Source organism: Gastrolobium bilobum, unplaced genomic scaffold, assembly GCF_033153095.1.
Source record: "Gastrolobium bilobum isolate Gb01-03AN ecotype WA unplaced genomic scaffold, APGP_CSIRO_Gbil_v1 utg26686, whole genome shotgun sequence".
NCBI lineage: Eukaryota > Viridiplantae > Streptophyta > Magnoliopsida > Fabales > Fabaceae > Gastrolobium > Gastrolobium bilobum.
In genome coordinates, this window is record NW_026899135.1 from 42276 (window position 1) to 64642 (window position 22367).

Below are 22367 nucleotides of genomic sequence, written 5' to 3' on the forward strand. Positions count from 1 at the left end.
TCATTTTATTATACTTTCTTAGGTTGCCAAAAGGTCATACCAAGTGCCATTTTTCACTTTACGTCTTTTAAACAACGTTTTGTCTAACATTTTACTCTAGGATCCTTTATGGCATTTCACACCCTCAATTATTTTTCATTGATTCTTACACTTTCCAACCACCACACAACCCATCTAAATACCATTTAATACATGATACATCATCCAAGCCATGCAAACAACATCAATTCTTTACAATTCTCTAATTGGCCGAATTGTGGCCTAAACAATTCCAAAGGATCTTCACTCCATTTTGACCACTCTACACTTCATACAATCTCATTATATCAACATCCAATCATGCAACAACTCACCAATCCAATCCTAACACAATTTCAAAATCCAAACTTATGACAACCTAAAATTTCTCTAAGTTAAAAATACACATTTTTCCTCAATAATTTTTATTGCATTTATGGATACTACACATCATTCTAAGACACATTCATGTACAAACATTTTCCATTTGAGCTCTCTAAACACATCAATCAACCAAGCCCTCTTTAAGGTTCATGAAAATCAAACTCATCAAATCAACCATGAGAGGTGTTGAAACTTACCCACAATCAAGTCACAAGACTCCTCGTAGTGATCCTCAAGCAATGGCTTGAGCAATCAACTCCAAAAATCCCAAAAATCCCTTGAATTTCGCTGCTGGTTTTGCCTCATTTCTCTCAAATGATAGGGTTTCAAGGAAAACTAATCGGTGGGTTGTGTTCGGATGATGATTTCCAACAAATTTCAAGACAAGAATCAATGGATTTGGTTAAGTATTGGTGGAGTTATGGTTGATTAAAGTTTCAAGCTCATTTTTGCTCATCCATGGAGGAAGGCCGCGGGTGGAGAGGAAGGGAGGAGAGAGAAGGTGTTGAAATTTTGTGTCATGCCATGTGGATTAAGTCCACTTAAGTGAGGTAGGCCCCACCGCCACCTCACGCGATTTCAAACTAATTTGAATTTCCCTCCGATTCTACTAAACGTCCATAAATTCACAACCTATTTAGAAACTCTAATATTAACATTAACCATTGTCCTTTATTTACACTTGATCAGATAAATCCGGAGTTTTCCGGTCGTTCGGAGAAAATGCGGTTTTAAGCTGTTTCGCGCGTCGTTGGCACGCTTCCCCAAACTAACTTACTTTCATCAAATTTCATCAGAAATAATATTTCCTAGTTCTATAGACCATTTATAACTCATATTTAAAACCTAGAGCTCAAAACTCAATCGACATGTTTTACGGTGCAATCGTACCGCAATATTTTTACCCGGTAAAATCACTATTCAGTGATTTTTCTGAAACTTGCCTATCCACTCAATTTTTTGTTCTGAGTCCATTTCCAGGGTTATTTTTATCATTTGAGACCTTCTACTCAATTTTTATCTTCCTAGGGATCCGTGTTGGCTAATTACCGTTTTGCCCTTTCTTTGTATTTTGGCCTTATTTTCAGGATTTTCACTAATCCTTCCCTTTAATTCTCATTTAATATTTTAATATTTAATTTAGAATTGCGAGGTGTTATATCAACGTATAAGATCATGAAGATAAATTTACTCCCAATGAACTTGTGATATTCACAAACTTTCACCATGTTCACATCAAAACCATAAGAGATGATAACTTCATGAAATTTGTGATACCATTAATGGGAAGCCAGTTTGAGACCATAGGTGAATTTCCTAAGCTCATAAACCATAGACTTTGAATCTCCTAATACAAAATTTTCTAGTTGTGTTAAGTAAATTGTTTCATCAATATTGTCATTGACAAACACTATCTTAACATTTATCTGATGTAGCTCTAAAGCACAATGAGCCACAAGTGTATTAATTATCCTGAAAGAGTCTTTCGAAGAAACCGGAGAGAAAGTCTCTTTATAATCTATTCCTCCTATTGAGTGAAACCTTTAGCGACTAAACAAACTTTATATCTTACGATGTTAACAATGTATTCATCTTGGTTTAAAATATCCACTTACAAAAAATTGGTTTCATACCTTTAGGCAACTTGACAAGATCTTAAATGTCATTGTGTTTTATAGATTTCATCTCATCATTCATGAGATTAATCCATTCTTGAGCATTAGTACTTTCTAAGGCCTGTTGGAAGTTGATTTGATCATCTTACCCTAAGCCTAACACATTTTCATGCTCTTGGAGAAAATAATATAATCATATGGAATTGTACTTCTCCTTTCTCTAATGGATCTCCTTAAGGCACTTCTTGATGTTGTTGAATTGGATCTATAGGTAATGTAAAGGAAATTTTATTGTATCTTGTTCGGGAATGACATTAGAAATAAAAACTTGATTATCATATTTTTGCACTGGAGTTGTATATGGAATGATAACAACATTGGGAAGAGAAACACAATCTTCTTCCTCAAAGACAACATTCGTTATATTATCTTCCCACACAAATTTAACATCCTCAAGGAATCTTGCATTTTCTGTTTCAAAGAAAGACTTAGTAATGGGGTAATAAAACATGAAGCCATGAGAGCATTCAACATATCCAACAAAATAACAACTAACTGTTCTTGAGTCCCGCTTTCTTTCATTTGTCATGTAAGACCTTGCTTCAGCTAGACAACCTCAAATATATAAATGCCTTATGCTAGATTTTTTTCTTGTCCATATCTCATTGGGGACTTTGTTCATTGCTTTAGTTGGAACATTATTAAGCATATAAACTGTAATCTTTAGTGCTTCTTCCCAAAAGACTAATCATGCTTCTCACCATGTCCTTAAGAGTTCTATTTCGTCTCTTCGCAACACCATTCATACTAGGTTTGACTGGCATTATGTATTGTGGGACGATGCCATACTCCTTTAGGAAGATAGTAAAAGGTCATGGATGTTGTTTTCCTTATACATCACATATCACCACCATGGTCAGATCTGGTCACTTTAATTTTCTTGCCTAGTTGATGTTTATCTTTGACTTTAAATTCTTTAAACATGTCCTACGATTGTGACTTCTCATGTATTAAGTATAGGTAAAAATATCTTGAATAATCATCTATGAACGTAATAAAGTGTTGTTGACCATTCCATAAAAGTTGTAGGAAAAGACCCATAAATATTTGTATGAATTAGTTCTGAGACATCTTTGAATCTTTCTGAACCTACATTATTCATGTTTATCTATTTCCCCTTAATGCATTCAATGCACACTAGAAAATCATCCAAGTCTAGGGTACCAAGAATTCCATCACTCATAAGCCTCTGAATCCTCTTTTTAGAGATATAGCCCAAATATTTATGCCAAAGAGTAGCATAATTCTCAATTAATTTGTGCTTTGTATCTATTGTACTAGAGTGCATTACCTCATTGTCAATAGTTATAGTATCAAACATATAAAGATTATCAATTAAAGATCTTGTGCTAACAATATTTGAATCAATAAAAAGACTAAGTTTATTTTTCCCAAAAGAACAAGAATAATCAGATTTGTCCAAATTGAAAATAGAAATTAAACTCCATCTAAATGACTGTGCAACAAAAGTCTCATTCAAATCCAAATAAACACCAATATTTAACAAGAACCTAAAATTCCAAATAGCTTCAACTAGAACTTTCTTTCCATTGTCGACAAAGATGTATCTTTTAACATCATTTGGCAGTTGGCTCCGTAGGCAACCCTGCATATACATACTTATATAAGTAGAAGCACCAAAATATACTCACCAAGTATCCTTATGTATATAAGCTAAATTAATTTTTGAACAAACCAAAGTGAGAGTTGTAACACCCCGTACTACTCTGGTTGTTAACCTCATGATATTACAGCGTACACAGCGGAAGATTTGATTAAATAATTAAAGAAAAGTCTTGTGAAAATATGAATAAACTTTTTCCAAAACATTTTATGAAAACATTTCTCAAGATGTTCACTTGATATATCAGAAAGCGTAAATCTAACACATATAATTACTAATTAATCTCATTAGCCAGGATTAATGGCCATTGACTAACCAGATATGACAACAAGTGTCATTCCTGCCAGAGTCTTACGGACAGCATAACAGCTGTTTAACGGACAACTGGGAGATAAGAATCTCACACAATCACACATGATAAACACAGTTAAATAACAGACAGCTTGCAAGTCCCACACGGACTGCAATCCCCTCAATAGGTCAGTATATACATAATGACTCTGTGCCCAAATTAATAAATTCATACATCATGTCTTTGTGTACTCATCACATGCATCTAACATAACTCATAATCCATACATCAATAATCTGAAAGCTCAAACAATAATTAATACTGAGCATTATTACATACAGCAACATAGTCTAAAAATAAACTGACTAGGTATGTCAAAACACTACACATGCCACATAACAACATAAAAATAAGCAGCAGCCACAATCCACCAATCCGTAGTTGGGCCCTTGCCCTTAGACTGCACACTGCTAACCTGAGTACCAGAAATGATGTTCCCCAAATGGGGTGAGATAACACATCTCAGTAAGATAAAGGTTTATAGAGGATCCTCTAATCCCCTGAGCCTACTTCCTGCATGACAAGTCAGATATAAAGCATATAATACAGGCATACAACATAAACATAGCATCATCATATCATCCTTGTGTAACCCCAGGGTCAAAGCCATAGACGGTTACACCTGTGTGACTCCAGGGTCAAGCCATAGACAGTCAACACAACCTCAGTATGAAATAGCTCCCAGAGTCAAGTCATAGGCAGCCTACATACCATGATCACTTGCCAGGATCCTCATAACATATATCATCAGTGCATCATCATAACATCAAGAATCACATAACATCTATATGAATGTGAATGAATGCACATATACATCATACCATGTACTTTCATACAATACAAACATAATGTCCACCATCATGGTGGGGCCACAAGAGAGAGGAGCAACCAGAACTAGGAGCTTACCTCAAGGAGCTTAGCACAAGCCCACACTCCAATATTTTATGTATGCTCCAATACAATCCTCAAGTGCAAGGTTCTCTAGGCACACCTAGAGTAGGAACCTTTCACATCATTAATTACATAGTAATTAATCAAGTCATATAAAATACTTAACCATTTAATGGTTCCACTTTCTATACTTATATGCCAATAATATGCCCATTACAAGTCTAGACCATTTATTACTTAATTACACATTTTTAGTGCATAAAGAATTGTTCACTAAGTCTACAATAACTCATTAGACACTTAGTCCATTAATAAACTCTCTTAAATTAAGGTATTTTCCACTTAACTTACAACTAATCAAGACATTTATCATCAATATATGTCATTCATACCCTTGAACATTAATTATTATAAGTTACTAAGGGTTTCCATAAATCCATTTAGCTTAAATCTCACTTTTATGATTTTTCTATAACTGTACATGCTTCTGTTTTCTAGTCTCTGTGTGCAACTAACTTGTTATAATATTCTCATCTTTTAGTATGTTAATCTAGACTCAATTATATTTCCAACAAGGTATCACATGCCTCATTTGGATTTCTTTAGCTCCAGTTATCACCGTTTGAAGTTGAACAAGGAAAACTGCCTGCCAACTCTAAACAGAGCCCCAAACATATCTCACCATTTCTGCGATTATGGAAAATATACTAAACCAATTGATCTCAAATTTTTATTCAAAAAACTAGACACCTTTATATTTAATTTTACATATCATGAGCCTAATTTGACCACTAACAGAGGGAGAAACAATTCGTTGAAGGTGCTGACACATTCAGCCCCTGCACATGGCCTCCCTGGGCAGTCTTCACTCAATTAAACCTACAGAATGCTATACATCTTAAAATGGTACCAAATTTTGACACCACATAGCTGACATCTCAAGCTGAAAAATGATGTATGGAATATCCCTATAAGACCTCTGTGGAGGGAGATATGCTCTTCCAAAATAAGCCTAAAAATTGGTCATTTAACCCTAATTGTGTTTAATTAGCAAATCCTAATTATCTTTGGTTAGAAACTCTAAGTCACTTTAATTTTAGGATTTTCTATTATTAGGTCACTTATGAATTCCCACATAGTCACATTAGGTCTTAGTTCATTAGGTTCACTAATTACATAATTAGTGCTTCTAAACCCTCATTAGGTCCATTTTAGGGTTTTTATAGTTAATTAATACATTATGCATGGTCCACTTCACTTAAACCATAGATTAGTATCCTAATTAGGTCTTAAACCAATATTTAATTTACTAACCCTAATTGATCCTTAGGTGGCCAAATTGTTTAGGTTATACAAACTAGGTTTTAACTTATTAACTTTACTATTTCTTTAGTTAATTAAGTCCTTCACTTAATTAGTCCACTAATCCATCATTTAATTAAATTTTAAACATAAAACCCTAATTATACTATTTACGAAAGATTTGATATAATAGAGTCATTAGAGTTTAAATCCATTCCTTAATCAAGATTAGCATTTTTAAGCTTAAATGTTGCATTTTTAATCTTTCCCCTTGGTCATACTCATGATTGTCCACACTTAACAACCTCAAGAACCAATTTTTATCCATTAAACACATCAACCCCCTTAAGAACTCATGATGGCTGAATTGTTTAGATGGTGGTGGTGGGATTTTTGTCATCATTTTTTCAAAGTTTCATGCTTACTTCTTCAAATGAGCATCAATGCTTCAAGCTCCCATCTTTCTCAAGCAAGCATGCTTTCTTTCCACAAAGAACATACCTTTAAGAAAACTCAAGATTAGAAATCAAGAAAACAACACAAAGATGTGATTTTTCAAGAAGAAAAGTCAAGAAAACTTACACTAGAACTTAGGGAAGTAGGCATCAAAGTGAGGTTCTTCAAGGAGAACTCAAAGCACCAACACCATGGCTTGAAAAAGCCAAGAAAACATTGTTGTATAGAGGGGTATGCACCATGAAATTTTGGCTTTCAAGAACAAAAATGGTATGTTCTTGAAGAGGAGGATGAGGGGAACAAGTTTTGTGAAGAGTGTTTGGTGATTTGATGGAGTTTTGGTCGTGGAATCTTAGAGAAAAGGTGAAGAAAATTTAAAAACTCAAACTTAGAGAGAGAGAGGTGGCTGCTAGGGTGCAGATCAGAAATGAGGGGAATGGTCCCTTATGTTTTTAGGGTTTATGTCATGTCATTAAGTGGCTTTCTGTCATTTAGTGACACCCGGTGTAATTTTTCTTTGAACTATTATCAAATTTTTACCTGAAAACACCCAAGACTCTAACTTTAAGTAATTAATATTAATTTTGTCTAATTATCATGTTCATAACTTCAAATTTGATTAGTAGATCACAAATCCACTTATAGTTGTTTAATTGCACTATAGTCTTTACCGGATTTCATAATCTTCTTAACTTTAACATTATTGGTCTAATTATGAATTTTTAGGCATATATTGACCTTTCATTCCTATAACAGCCTGTTGTACACCGGTATTATTAACATTAATTATGATATTAAGCGCAGTTACAATCACAACAATTCATTTGTAAAATGCGAATAAACTTTTTCCGATTATTACGCGAGCATTTAAAACATAAAAGAAAACGTAATAATTAAAAGTTGTGACCGTAACCGTAAACTCTTACGGAAGACTTATTTAAAATATTTTTATAACTTACTTTACTTATTATAAGTTACTAAGGGGTCCCCATAAACCCACTTAGCCAATTTCACAAATTTACGTTTTTACCTTTCCAAACATGGTTCACTAATTAATTTTCTGCGAACACACCGCTCACAAACATAACTTTCTTTCAATTTATATTTTTGTCTTACTTAATTTCCTTTCTAATAAGCTATCACACACTCAAATCGGAGCTCATTTGATCCGGTTATCGCCGTTTGAAGTTGGGTAAGCAAAACAGCCAACCAACCCCAAAACAGCTCAAAACCTCTCTCACTCCACGAATTACTGCATTAAACCCACTCGTCCAATTTCTCTCAAATTTTTATGCTACAAACTAGATACCTCGATCTTCGATTTGATATATCATACGCTTAATTTGAATGACAAACGAAGCAGGAATTAATTTCTCAAAACAGGTCCAGAACTGCCACATGTGCAGTAAGCACATGAGCAGTCTGCGTTCCTCCATTTTTTTCAGGTCGAAGACCAACCCAGTTTTTTCCCAAATTTAGACATAAGGTAGAGGACATCTCAACCTTCAAAATGGCGTATGGCACGTCCCTATCGGACCTCTATGGAGGGAGACATGCTCTCCTGAAGTTCGTTCAAATATGCCAATTCTACAGAAAATTCGCCAGAGTTTCCTTTGTTTTTCCTTAAATCCCTGAATTTGTACCAATTCACTAATGCCTCAAAGGTACCTAATAATCCAATAATAATTCAGTAATAATCCAAAGGGTGGCACATACAAGGACCAACAACGCCTTGGGGCACTTACAACCCAATCTAGTTTATATTTATTACACCACTAGCTTACTTTAAAATCCATACATAGTTTCAATCACAAATTCCAATTTCATGCATCTTTCATCATACAAGTACTCATAACCTAAAATAGTCCTAAAGCCCTTCCATCATATCATGTCATGCATCAAGTACAATTACAATATTTGCTTTACAATTTACAACTTAAAACTTAAACTTTAACTTACAATCTTCCAATATTACAACTTAAATACAAATTACAACATAAACTGAATAACATAAACTACTAGACTTAGGCAAAATGACATGAACAAATATGCTAATGAAACTCATCCTACATACATATGAGATGTTCATGCCCTAAGTCTAGCCTAGGCCACATGGCCAACAAAATGCAAAATACTAAATCACTCCATTGATCACTCTGCGGGCCTCTTGCCCGCTGCTCCAGCTCCACTGCTACCTCCTGAAATAAATGCCTCGAGACGGGGTGAGATATACGAATATATCTCAGTAACCCAGAGGTTCTGGAGAAAACTCCGCCCAATGGTTCACTTCGATGCATATCAATAGTATAAAACAACCACTTTCAAAACGGGATAAAGCAAGGGATTTAGAGAAACTGGGGAATATCGGGATATAAAATACGACGAAGCGGGATGGTAGCTACCAATACCACGCAACGTCCTCGACATATATAAGCCTACGGGTATCATCCAAGGTGTGTTCCAAGAACCACAACCATGATGCCCAAACCATCCATAACACCCGAGACATTCCTAGTGTGCTCCTATCCGGATCACACACCACGACCCTAGGTCAACTGGAACTCCCTCTCGGAGACCTATCCAGTGGAAGTCCGAAACTGCCCGAAGGCTAACTGTCTACTGGCCAGAGACTCGGTACATAAGTACCCACTGTGATAATGCATGCATGCTCATGTTGTTCTACACTACTCATATACACTTCCTACCATTACCCTCAACGGGTATGGTGGAACAGAAAAGGGGAATAAGCCCCAGTACCAAGAGGTTACCTTAATTTGTTCTTTCCCTTAGCTCCGCAACAGCTTATTCCTCAACTTGGTACACAGCAGAATGCCTACACAGAGGACATTCCCAATCACTCAAAACTCAAACAATACATGCTAATTCACAATTATACATGCATTGATTCAATCACTTACCTCAATCCACTTGGTCCAGGACCAAGGGCAATCCACTGATTCACTGTTCAGGATTCAAGTCGACGTACGACAACCTACAATGGTCACACATAGGATCATCAATCAACTTGTAACACATGTCAACGTACAAAGCAACGTACTACCCTCTCCCATTATTTTTCTATATATATAGCCGAATTGGCCTTAATTAATTTCAATGATCTTTTAATCATTTTCTACTAATCCAATCATCATCAATTTACTTAATACTCACACTTTCATCTAGGAATTTTATTAAACATATAATTTACACAATTTTCCTTCTCTGGGCTGAATTTGCCTATACTAGATTCAATGGATTTTTCTTACTATTTCTACTTAATTTATAATGAACCAACTTTCCTTTGGTCACTTGTAAATCTTAGTTCCAGTTAGAAATTTTATCAAACACCTAGCTTGCATACTTTCTCTTGCTTTGATCGATTGCTTCTTGGTTTCTACAAATAATTTTTTTTGTTCATTTCAAGCCTATACATGCATAGTTTAACTTATACTAAATAAACAGCCAAAACCAAGCATCCTAACTACTTAAATAATCATAACATTAAATACTTACAATCAGCCCATGACAAAATTCCAAGTCTAATATAAATTTTCCTACCATTCAAACCTATATATATTACCTTGTTTAACCTCCACCACACAAGGAATCAACTTGCAACTTGAATATTTGGAAAACCACTTCAAATCCTTGTAAGACAGCCCTAGGGTCGAAGGAGAAGGGGAGAAGTATCTCACTAACAAAAGCTTCTCACAAGGAAAAAAAGGATAGGGCTGAGTTCTTAAGGTTGAGAAACCCAAGCAAGAAGATGTCTAAAATGCAAGTTGTACACTTGCCCTAAGCTTCGTATACGTTCGGTTTCTGGAAAAAGAGAAGAAGCAAAAGACGAAAAGCAAAATGAGGCGTAAAGGAAAACAACCGACTTGGGTACACTTATAAGTTATAATCTAATGAATTAACTTTCATTTCACTTCTTTTTGACTTTTCAATATGATTCTCATTGGTTGATTTTCCATCTCACTAAAGACAAAATAATGAAACTCACGTGAAACACTAAAAGGAACTAGAAAGTCCATTTGGAAAGCTAAACAATTGCTTCTTCACTTAATAAAACAAGAACGTGAGATTTTGCAACACCATCACCGACTTGGGGAAATCAGAAAGGTATACCATTTAGTTTATGATTTCCTCCAAATAATTTATTGTATACTTTTTTTTTATTTAATTGTTTTTTCTTTAACTTTCCAATACCTTTTTACTTAATTCAATTTGTCAATTCCTAGCAATTTTCGTTAATTAATTTAGAGGTAAGGCAACGTTGCAACAAGCACTAAAATAGCCAACCAAGTAAAATTAATTGGTAACAAATTTAAGAACCATTTTATCAATTTGCCGTTTTATCTTTTCTTTTACGTATTTTGGTTCTAAATTCACGATTTTCACTAATCCTTCCCTTTAATTCTCATTTAATATTTGATTTAGGATTACTAGGTGTTATAATTCCATTATTTCATATTTTTCTCATTCTGGGATTGTACCGGTTGCTGCTACAGCAGTACAAAATATCCGACAAAAGTGACTTTTCAGAAGTACCCCAATATGGGTATTGTAACACCCCGTATATATCCGGTAATGTTATCATAATATCGTATTAAGCCGCGCTTAATTACAATGCGGAATTACTTTTTCTTTTCAATTATGATGCCATTAACATTACCAACTTGCTTAATAATCAATTAATAAAACATCGTCTGTATGTAATTGCAATAAAATAGTTAACTGAAATACCTCATAACATAGATAATATAAGTGTGGCTCTAGTCACGGAACTACAACAACGTAGACCGGACCATCTAACAGTTTATACAGCTCCAATCTAAAAAGTACTAACAGAGAGTGTCATGGACAATCCCCATGCTTACTCAAATAAGGCAACATGCCCAACATCAGTCTCGACAACAACATAATGATAAAAGGCATAAAACATAATCAGCATCAATATCCAGTCATGCTAACAAATAAGCAGAAACAACATAATCAGCTAAGCTCCAGCCTCCTGCCGCCTGAGGCATCGGTACCCATACAACCTGATCTTGAAATAAGCATTCCCCAAACGTGGGGTAAGATCTCTAATCTAGAAATCTCAGTAAGTCAGTGAGTCCTCAAGGATCTTCCACCCCAAGCTCACTTACATGTGCAATATAAGTTCAAAAGCAGTTTATCATTTATCATTTCTAAAACAATGCAATGCAGCAGATAATCATGCCATGTGTGTCAATACTAATCTACTGGCCAGAGACAGTGCAGGTATACGTCTATCACCTACACACCGTGCAAGTACCACTTGCATTCACCCCGGTACACCGTCTTGTATGACGCTACATACTCAGGCTTCCCGTCAAGATGAAACAACACATGCATATTAAAATCCATTACATGTAAAGTTCAATCAACATATCAAATATCCAAAAGCATGTACACAGCATGCATAAACCATACCCCCATGGGACATGGTGGAACCACGACATGGCTAAACTGAGGACACGAAAGCTTACCTTGCAAGCTAATTCCAAAAGCCAAGGGTCCACAGCTCAAAGTCCAAACACCGCAGATTCACAATCTGTTATGGACCAATACTAAATCAATAACATGTACCACATGCATACAAATTAAAGACAACGCCTTTTCATTACGCTTTACGTCTTAAGGCTCCATACCAAGCCATAAGTCCTTAATCACAACGATTCTGACTTAGTTTAATTAAAACAGAAGTTCAACTTCATTAATGTAGGGTCCACAAACCCCCAATAGCCTACTGTACACACAGCACAGCTACTGTTCTACGAAATCCCAGAAATCCGGATATTCCTCGGGACCATATCCGGATATGCAATATCCGGATATCTCACTGGACATATCCGGATATGCAATATCCGGATATCCAGAATCCCATATCCGGATATCTCATATCCGGATGTCCAAATCCCATATCCGGATATCACATATCCGGATATTGTTCGGGCACATATCCGGATATTTCATGACAGAATGCAAAAACTGCATTTCGTGAAGATATCCTTCCAAGGTCGGGTTTTTACCGATTTTAAACACCTAAACATACATTTCTAGGTGTGTTTGACATTACCCAATGTTAAGTTATCATCTTTTAACCTTTACATGCATCAAGGTTCCATTTTTACACACTTAAACTCAAGTTCAAGGTTGAAGATCATACCACAAGCTTAAACTCAGCAAGAATGACCCAAAGAGCTCACCAACAACCCTTCCAAGTACTGTTTCTACAGGTACACGAAAATGGACCAACAAAATGAGTCATTTCCTCACCAAGGAAGCTACTTGGAGCTCTAAACCACTAAGAACAAGATGAATCTCCTCCAAACTCTCAAATTCAGAACCAGAACCTCACAATAAACTCAGAAAGATGACTCTTTTCTGCTCACAAGACTCACACTCAAGTATTTCCCATTCACCCAAGGTGTTTTGGTGAAGAAACTAGAGGAAAATGTGACAACTTGGTTGAGTTTCCAAGGAAACAAGGCAAGGCATGAAGGAGGCTGGTCAGCAGCTCCAAGGCACCAACTTTCACGTTCAAATGGATGAGTATCAGCCTAGGTTAGTGTGTAAAAGTTGTATTTATAGTCAACTTAAAGGAAAACACACAGTATTAACTTTAATTGCTACGCTTAGCATTTTAATCCCAAACTCTGGATTCTTAACCTACTCAATTTTACAAGAATTATCATATTTTTCTTATAATTTTCTGAGCACCTTTCCGGTACGCGCTTTTCCAAGCCAGTACCGGTTTCTAGCACCAGTTCTCATTATCTGGACTTGAAACTCGTTTTACAAGTCCTACATATCATTCTAGTAATTATCATACACTTATTATAATTTTCCGGGATACTTTTCGGTACGCATTTATACCGACTAGCAGAACCGGTATCTGCACTTTTCTTCTGAAAAGCGACTTTCAGCATTATTACCCACTTACTATAATTATTAAAGCCTCATAATAATTATTAGGGCCAATTATGAAATCATTTCCTAATTTTGCATAATTAATTAATTAAATACCTTAATTAACGGTGCGAGTTCTTACAAGTATCAATCTTCACCATTTCATATACTAACCTCATTCATGATGTTTATATCATTAGATTAGCTCTCTAACTCAGATTTTCTAGATTGAAGCTATTCTACAGACTGTTACTGTGTCAGCAGTCAAAAACAACAGCTGAAAACTCAACTGCTCAGAATACCCTCAATATAGGTATCAAACTTCATCAAATCTTATGCTTACATCATTTATTATATTCATATCATTAGGATAGCTCTCTAACTTAAATTCACTGTACTGGAGCTATTCTACACCAATTTTTAACAAGAACCTAAAATTCCAAATAGCTTCAACTAGAACTTTCTTTCCATTGTCGACAAATATGTATCTTTTAACATCACTTGGCGGTTGGCTCCATAGGCAACCTTGCATATACATAGTTATATAAGTAGAAGCACTAGAATATACCCACCAAGTATCCTTATGTATAGAAGCTAAATTAATTTTTGAACAAACCAAAGTGAGAGTCATATGCTTCTTTTCACACCATGCCTTATATTTGGGGCTCTCTTTCTATTGAACCCTAAAGGTTATAAAGTGAAAGCTATTGAGTTTTGATGATAACAAAGCACAAGGAAGCTCAACATGTATTTACATCATGGAAGACAGTGCACCATGCCCCAATTGATAAAGGAATACAAGAGCAACATTCAAAAGGCTTGAAGAAACTTAAAGTAATAAGGCAAGTTAACGTTTTCAAGCTTAAAGAAGACTTAGAATCTCAAAGCATGAAGACAAAGGAATACAAGCCTAAGCATAAGCTTATATAGTTAGGAATGTATTTTTAAGTTTAAAAACTTGTAGAAATAAATTTATTGAGCTCTCTTATCAAAACATGTATACTTAGGATCACTACAACATGTTGTACCTGAACCTACATAGTCCAATCATTTATACAAAGTCACACACACATGAGAATTGTTATATAGAGTCTAAATGTACTCATAGATATGTTTGAACTTGCTAGGAACCATTTAGAATTCAATTGGATTAAGTATTGCATTGATCAGTGGTTCTATTCACAACTTACACGAGTAAAACATAACATTTACCCGAGTAAATCATTCGCTCGGGTGAATGTTAGAGACTTACTTGAGTAAATGCTAATGAAAAATTTATCCAAGTAAGCCTTCGTGATTTACTCGAGGAAATGTGTAACAAAACACATTAATGATTTAATTTTGAGTCCAACTGTCATAAAAAGTTATTATCTTCATTGGATTTCTATATAAACCTAAGATGAGGGTACCTATGAACAAATTAACAAGGATTAATGCATAAACACTTAAAAATAAAATTTTATATGATTTTAGGCTTATTTTGTGTATCTTGAGAGAAATCTCAATTATCTTATGTTCTTGTTTTATTTCTTTGATTTCTTTTGTAATTTGGATTGTAGAAAGGTTATTTTATATCTGTTTGAAGAAGTTTTTGTGTTCTAATTCGAATTGGTGAATTGGAGTGATCCTATAAGTATATGGGTTGGGATTGTGACCAAAGTTGGTGAAGAAACTTATAAAAATCCATTTTACATCAGTTTCTTATTCACTGGATGGAAGCTCTGAGCTTAATGGACGATAGACATCAGTTTAGACGTAGCCCTCTAGTTGTTTGAGAGCGAACCAGGATAAATCTTTGTGGTTGATCTTCTAAACCCTTATCTTTTTAACTTATGCTTTTGATTAATTACTTGTTGTGTTTATATCATTGATTTGAATTTTTTTGGGTTGAAAAGGGTTTGGTCTCTATTCTTCCATATTTTCTTGAGTTTTCTTGTTAACAAGGTAGTGAAAATCAAGTTTCTTAGAAAAGAAAAGACCATAATTTACCCCCTCTTGCGGTGTATAGCCATTCTAGTTTTACACTTTCTTCATATGTTCATTTTTCTTGCAAAACTTGTGGATAAATGTCTGATCATGCCTCTTTTCGTTTCTTTTGCATGAGTGCTTCATTTGCAATTCCTTAGCTCTATTATTTTTCTTATATTGAGAGTGTTGAGATATATAGTCCCACATTGGTTGTATGTGCAACTAATGTGAAGTTTATAAGGCCTTGGGCACTCTCACCATTTGAGCTAGCTTTTGGGGTGATGTATCCCAAGGTTCTTTACATGGTATCAGAGCCTGGTTCCGATCCTGGGACCTGTGGGTTATGGGCCCACCACGATTGAAACAACATTTATGTCATCATTTTCAGACTAAGGATCTTGGGAAACTTCGATACTTCTTGGGAATCGAGGTGGCCCAATCTAAAACTGGTGTTGTGATATCTCAGAGAAAATATGCTCTGGATATCCTTGAAGAAACTGCTCTGTTAAATTCAAAGTCTGTTGATACTCCTATGGATCCAAGTATCAAGCTTCTACCAAATCAGGGGGAGCCCTTTTCAGATCCTGAACAAAATAGAAGATTGGTTGGAAAATTGAACTACCTCACAGTCACTCGACCTGATATTTCCTTTGCAGTGAGTGTTGTCAGTCAATTTCTCAATTCTCCATGTCAAGAACATTGGAATGCAGTCATTCATATTCTTAAGTACATCAAGGCATCTCCAGGAAAAGGCCTTGAATATGAAGATAAAGGTCATGATAAAGTTGTTGGGTACTGTGATGCTGATTGGGCTGGTTGTCCAGCTGATATGAGATCTACTTCTGGGTATTGTGTCTTTGTTAGAGGCAACTTGATTTCCTGGAAAAGTAAGCGTGGTTGCCAGATCAAGTGCTGAAGTAGAATACCGCTCCATGGCGACTACTACTTGCGAGCTCATCTGGCTTAAACAGCTTCCCAGAGAGCTTAAGTTTGGAGACACTGGACAGACAACTCTTATTTGTGATAATCAAGCAGCTCTGCACATTTCATCAAATCCAGTGTTTCATGAAAGAACCAAGCATATAGAAATAGATTGTCACTTTGTTCGAGAAAAGATTCTTGCTGGTGAAATTAAAACTAGTTTTGTACCCTCTAATGAGCAATTAGCAGATGTGTTTAAAAAATCTTTTAGGGGTCCTCGAATAGAGTTTATATGTAACAAGCTTGGTGCTTATGACCTATACGCTCCAGCTTGAGGGGGAATGTTAGAATATATTAAATATGATTAGATATGATTAGTCTGTAATTATACTGATTAGTCTGTAATTATGCTGATTGTATTAGTCTGTTATTATGATGATTGTAATTAGGTCTGGGCCTTTCACTTAAAGCCTATTAGAGTCTCTATATATTGTAACTCTCTGATTATATCAAGACACACAAAATATTTTTTCAAATGTTCCTCTCTTCTCTCTCACTCTCTCGTTATTTTACACGGTATCAAAGCCTCGCCGTCCCCCACTTTCTCTTGTGGAACTTCTTAGCACAGGTAGGCTGGGCCTGTTGCATTATCCACTCTTCAAGCCCAATGGGCTCTTGTGTGAGGGGGCGTGTTGGGATATATAGTCCCACATTGGTTGTATGTGCAACTAATGTGGCCTTTATAAGGCCTTGGGCACTCCCACCCTTTGAGCTAGCTTTTGGGGTGGTGTATCCCAAGGTTCTTTACATGGTATCAGAGCCTCGCCGCCCCCCACTTTCTCTTGTGGCGTTTCTTAGCACAGGTAGGCTGGGCCTGTTGCATTGTCCACTCTTCAAGCCCAATGGGCTCTCGTGTGAGGGGGTGTGTTGAGATATATAGTCCCACATTGGTTGTATGTGCAACTAATGTGGAGTTTATAAGGTCATGGGCACTCCCACCCTTTGAGCTAGCTTTTAGGGTGGTGTATCCCAAGGTTCTTTACAGAGAGGTTGTGCAAAATAAGCACTATCAGTATTCTCTCGCTGAATTTTTCCTCTGGTTGAACCCGATGAGAAATGAGCTCATTCAGAGTCTATTTGTCCTTTGAGTGTTGTAGCTCACAACAGCCTGATTATATTGTGCAGGAATAGATATGAGAACCAAGTGCACAAGAAAATCATTAGATAACTCTAACTTTAGTGCATCGAATTTCCTAGCTAGATTAAAAGTATTTATGATGTACTCCCTCGTAAATAAATATTCATTAAAAAATAATTGTCATTTACATTCTTTTACACAATTTCATAGATATTTACATTTAGAACTACGTTTATTATTAAAACTATGTAGTAAGAATAAATTATCACTCACAATAAGCTATAATCATTTGTAATTTCTTCTTACTTTATAAATATATTATAAAATTTAATTATAGTTGTTAATCACTCTGTGCTAACATATGATTACTCGATAAAAAGCAATAACAATATGCAAATTTTTTCTTTATTTAGAATTTAATATAGAATTGTGTTTATTGTTGAACTTTAGGTTACAAAGGTAAAAGAACTTTATTACAAAAAAAGGGTAAAAGAACTTGAGTTTTAATGATAACAAAGCACATACAAGCTCAATATGTTGGAAAAGGGGTATTAGGGAACAAGTATCTTGTAAAATAAGTAACCACAATTCACCCTCACTTGTTGTGTAAAGTCATTCTTGTTGTTCATTTACAATTATTAAGAACTAACCAATAACTAATAAATACTTACAAAAAATATTATTCATTCACAAATTTTCCTTATCTACATAAATTTAATAATTTACTATTATTTGTCATTTACTTGAACAAATAAGCACTCAACTAAAAGTAAAGCAAACAATGTGAGTCAACTCGATCCACCTGCTTTTAACCTATAAAAAACAGGGTGGAGCTGGTTTATCACTTTTTGTAGATGAGTTAAAATCAGCAATCCACCTCTTTTCATGGAGAGTTGACGATTTTAGCATGCCTAAATAATAAATAAATAAATTTAAAAAGTTCATGGTTAACAATGTAAACACTCCAGGGAAAACAAAATCATATTAGAATTCATCAACCATAAAAGAAAACAACTTAAGCAAAAAAAAAATTGAACAATTATGCATAAGCATTTATGATAATGTCCAAGCACAATGAACAAGATCAACCATGAGACAACTTTCAAAATCAACGGTGGCATCAAGACTTGAAATGACAATTTACAAAAGCTATGGATCACGATTCACCTTCTATAAAAAGTTTACTTTTTGATTGAATATCCAACAATATATTTTGAAAAATAACACAAATCCATTATAATATCGTACTCCCTATCAAACACCCTCTAATAATGCCCTAAAATCCAAAAGTATTTTGACAAAGGACAACGATGAAATGAGAAAATTGATCTTGTGATTGGGGAAGGGAGATGTTACCCCTAAAGTTGGCACATTAAGCATGGAAAAAGCACTTAATGGGTTGATAAAGAAATTCAACCTGAATTAGATTTAACTACTCATGACCTACATAAAAGAAGCTAGCATATTTGAAGGATTAAAATTTAGAATATGTTTTGTATAACACCTCACATATTTCAAATATATTTTTAATAATTAAATTTTTGATTAGAGGGTTTATTTAGTGAAAATCCTAAAATTCGGGTGAAAATACACACGAAGGGTAAAATAATAATTTGGAAAATACGTAACCCTAACCTGTGAAATGTTAAAATTAGACATTATTTGGTGAAAATAATGATCAAATTGGATTCAAAACGAAATTTGGAGTTGATAGGTGTGTTTTGAGAAATTTGATGAAAATGATCTTTACTGGGTTTTACTGAAAAACATGAAAAAGGAATTAATATTCTAGGAAATGAAAATATGTTGAATTTGGATAAAATTGATGATTTATGAATTTTGTGGAGATTGGTGGATTAAATGAGTAGGTTTAAGTGAGTAAAGTGACATGTGGGACCCACTTTACGTGACTTAAGTAAATTGGAACACATGTGGAAGCCAAATTTCAGTTCATTCTCTCTTCTCTCTCCATCACCCACAGCCTTCTCTCTCAAAATAGCCAAGGAAGCCATTTTTGGTGGCATTTGAAAGCTTGAAACCATATCTCCATTTCTAACTACTTTTAGGAAAAACCTATAACTACAAAGTTGTTCCCCACCTTCTTGAGATTAACTTTCATGTTGAGTGCATCTTATGGGGAGCATTGTATTAAGAGATCTTTGGCCTTCAAACCCATGAAAATTTGAGAGAACTTGACCATTGTGGGTTGTTTCAAGTGTTGGAGAGCTTGGAGATTGTAACAGCCCGTTGTACACTAGTATTGTTAACATTAATTATAATGTTAATCGCAGTTACAATCACAGCAGTTCATTTATAAAAATGCGAGTAAACTTTTTCCGTTTATTACGCGAGCATTTAAAACCGTAAAAGCGTAATAAATAAAAGCTATGATCATAACTGTAAACTCTTGCAGAATACTAGATTAAACTATTTTTATATCTTATTTTACTTACTATAAGACACTAAGGGGTTCCCATAAACTCACATAGCCAATTTCTCAATCTTACGTTTTCTACTTATCCGAACATGATTCGGTAATTATTTTACTACGGACATACCGCTCAAAACCAGACCTTCATCTTTAGTTATCTTTTTTTCTTACTTAAGTACCTTTCCAATGAGCCATCACACGAGTCATTTTGATCTCGTTTGCTCCGGATATCGCCGTTTGAAGTTGGACAAGCAAAACTGCCAACCAACTCCAAAACAGCTCAAAACGTCTCTCACTCCACGAATTACTGCAGACAATCCACTCACCCAATTTCTCTCACATTTTTAGACCACAAAATAGACACCTCTAAATTCAATTTGATATATCATACGCTTAATTTGACCAAGAAACGAAGTGGGAATAAAATTCTCAAAAACTACCAGAAACAGCTCCTGCATAGGTGCGTTCTGGATAGTCCATGTTGACAAGCTTCTACAGGTCTACGTGCAACCCATAATATTCTAATATTTTAATACCATGTAGGGGACATCTCAAGCTTCAAAATGGCATATGGCGCGTCCCTATCAGACCTCTATGGAGGGAGATATGCTCTCCCGAAGTTCGTCTAAAATATGCCAATTCTACATAAAATTCGCCAGAGTTTCCTTTGTTTTTCCTAAAATCCCCAAATTTGTAAAAGATCTCTAATACCTCAAATGTACCTAATAACCAATGGGTGGTACACACAAGGACCAATAATTACTTGGGGCACTTACAACCAACTCAGTTTATATTTATTACACAATATAGCTCACTTTATAATCCTTAACTTGTTTCAATCACCAAAGTCCATTTTCATGCAAATTTTCAACATACAAGTAATCATAAACCTAAAATAGGCCTAAAGCCCTTCCATCATAGTACATCATACATCCATCGTACAATCACAACATTTAACTCACATGTTACAACTTACAATTTCAACTTTAAATTACAACTTACAAATTCACAACTTTAATTTACAACTTGAAACATAAAACTTCAAATGACATATACACTAGACTTAGGCAAAATGACATGAACAAATATGACTATGAAACTCATCCTACATATATATGGGATGTTCATGCCCTAAGCCTAGCCTAGGTCAAGTGGCCACCAAAATGCAAAATAATAAAAGTGCTCTAACTAGTCATCCTACAGGCTTCTTGCTCGCCGCTCCACTGCCACTGCTACCTCCTGAAATAAAGCCCCCAAGACGGGGTGAGATATACGAATATATCTCAGTAACCCAGAGGTTCTGGAAAAAACTCCGCCCAATGGCTCACTTCGATGCATATAAATAATATAAACTAACCAATTTTCAAAACGGGATAAAGCAAGGGATTTAGAGAAACTGGGGAATATCGAGATACACAATACGACGAAGCTGGAATGGTAGCTACCAATACCAAGCAACGTCCTCGGCATATATAAGCCTATGGGTATTATCCAAGGCGTGTTCCTAGAACATCCAACCAAGGTACCCCTTCCATCCATATACACCCGAGACATTCCTAGTGTGCTCCTATCCGGATCACACACCACGACCCTAGGTCAATTGGAACTCCCTCTCGGAGACCTATCCAGTGGAAGTCCACACTGCCCGAAGGCAACCACCACACAACCAATTTAAACATCATTTAACACTTGAAACATCATCCAATCAATACAAACAACCTCAAATTCCTAAAACTCTCTAAATGGCCGAATTGTGACCTATGTAATACCAAGGGATTTCCTTCAATTTTCAACCCTTCCACACTTCTCACAATACCATTATATCCACATATAATCATCCAACAACTCACCACTAAAATCCTAACACATTTTCCAAGTTCAAAGTCATGACACCTCAAAATTTTCTAAAAAGTTACAAAAATCATATTTTTCACCTAAAATTTTCATTGCATTTATAGCTAATACACATTATTCTAAGACACATTCATGTACAAACTTTTTTCAATTGGGCTCTCTAAACACATCAATCACAAAATCCCCCTTTAGGGTTTAATAATTCAATCACCACATTCAACTATTTAAAATACAAGGAAACTCACTCAAATGCAAGGCACAAGGCTCCTCCAAGCTATCCTAGACCATTGGAGCTCCAAACAACTCCATGAACACCAAAATCCTCACCAAATTCGTGACTGAAAATGGCCTATAACTCACCAATGAGAGGGTTTCAAGGTTAATGGATACCAACAATGTGTTTAGATGGCAATTTC

General features: G+C 35.3%; 1 long non-coding RNA gene across 1 annotated transcript; it reads right to left on the reverse strand.

Moving 5' to 3' along the window:
• Window positions 1-8598: 8598 nt before the first annotated feature.
• LOC133287543 (uncharacterized) lies at window positions 8599-10548 on the reverse strand. Its single transcript, XR_009748252.1, has 4 exons — window positions 10284-10548; window positions 9622-9695; window positions 9472-9536; window positions 8599-8901 (listed from the first exon to the last, which is right to left on the reverse strand). It is a non-coding gene; the product is annotated as an uncharacterized LOC133287543 (long non-coding RNA).
• Between the last annotated feature and the right edge of the window lie 11819 nt (window positions 10549-22367).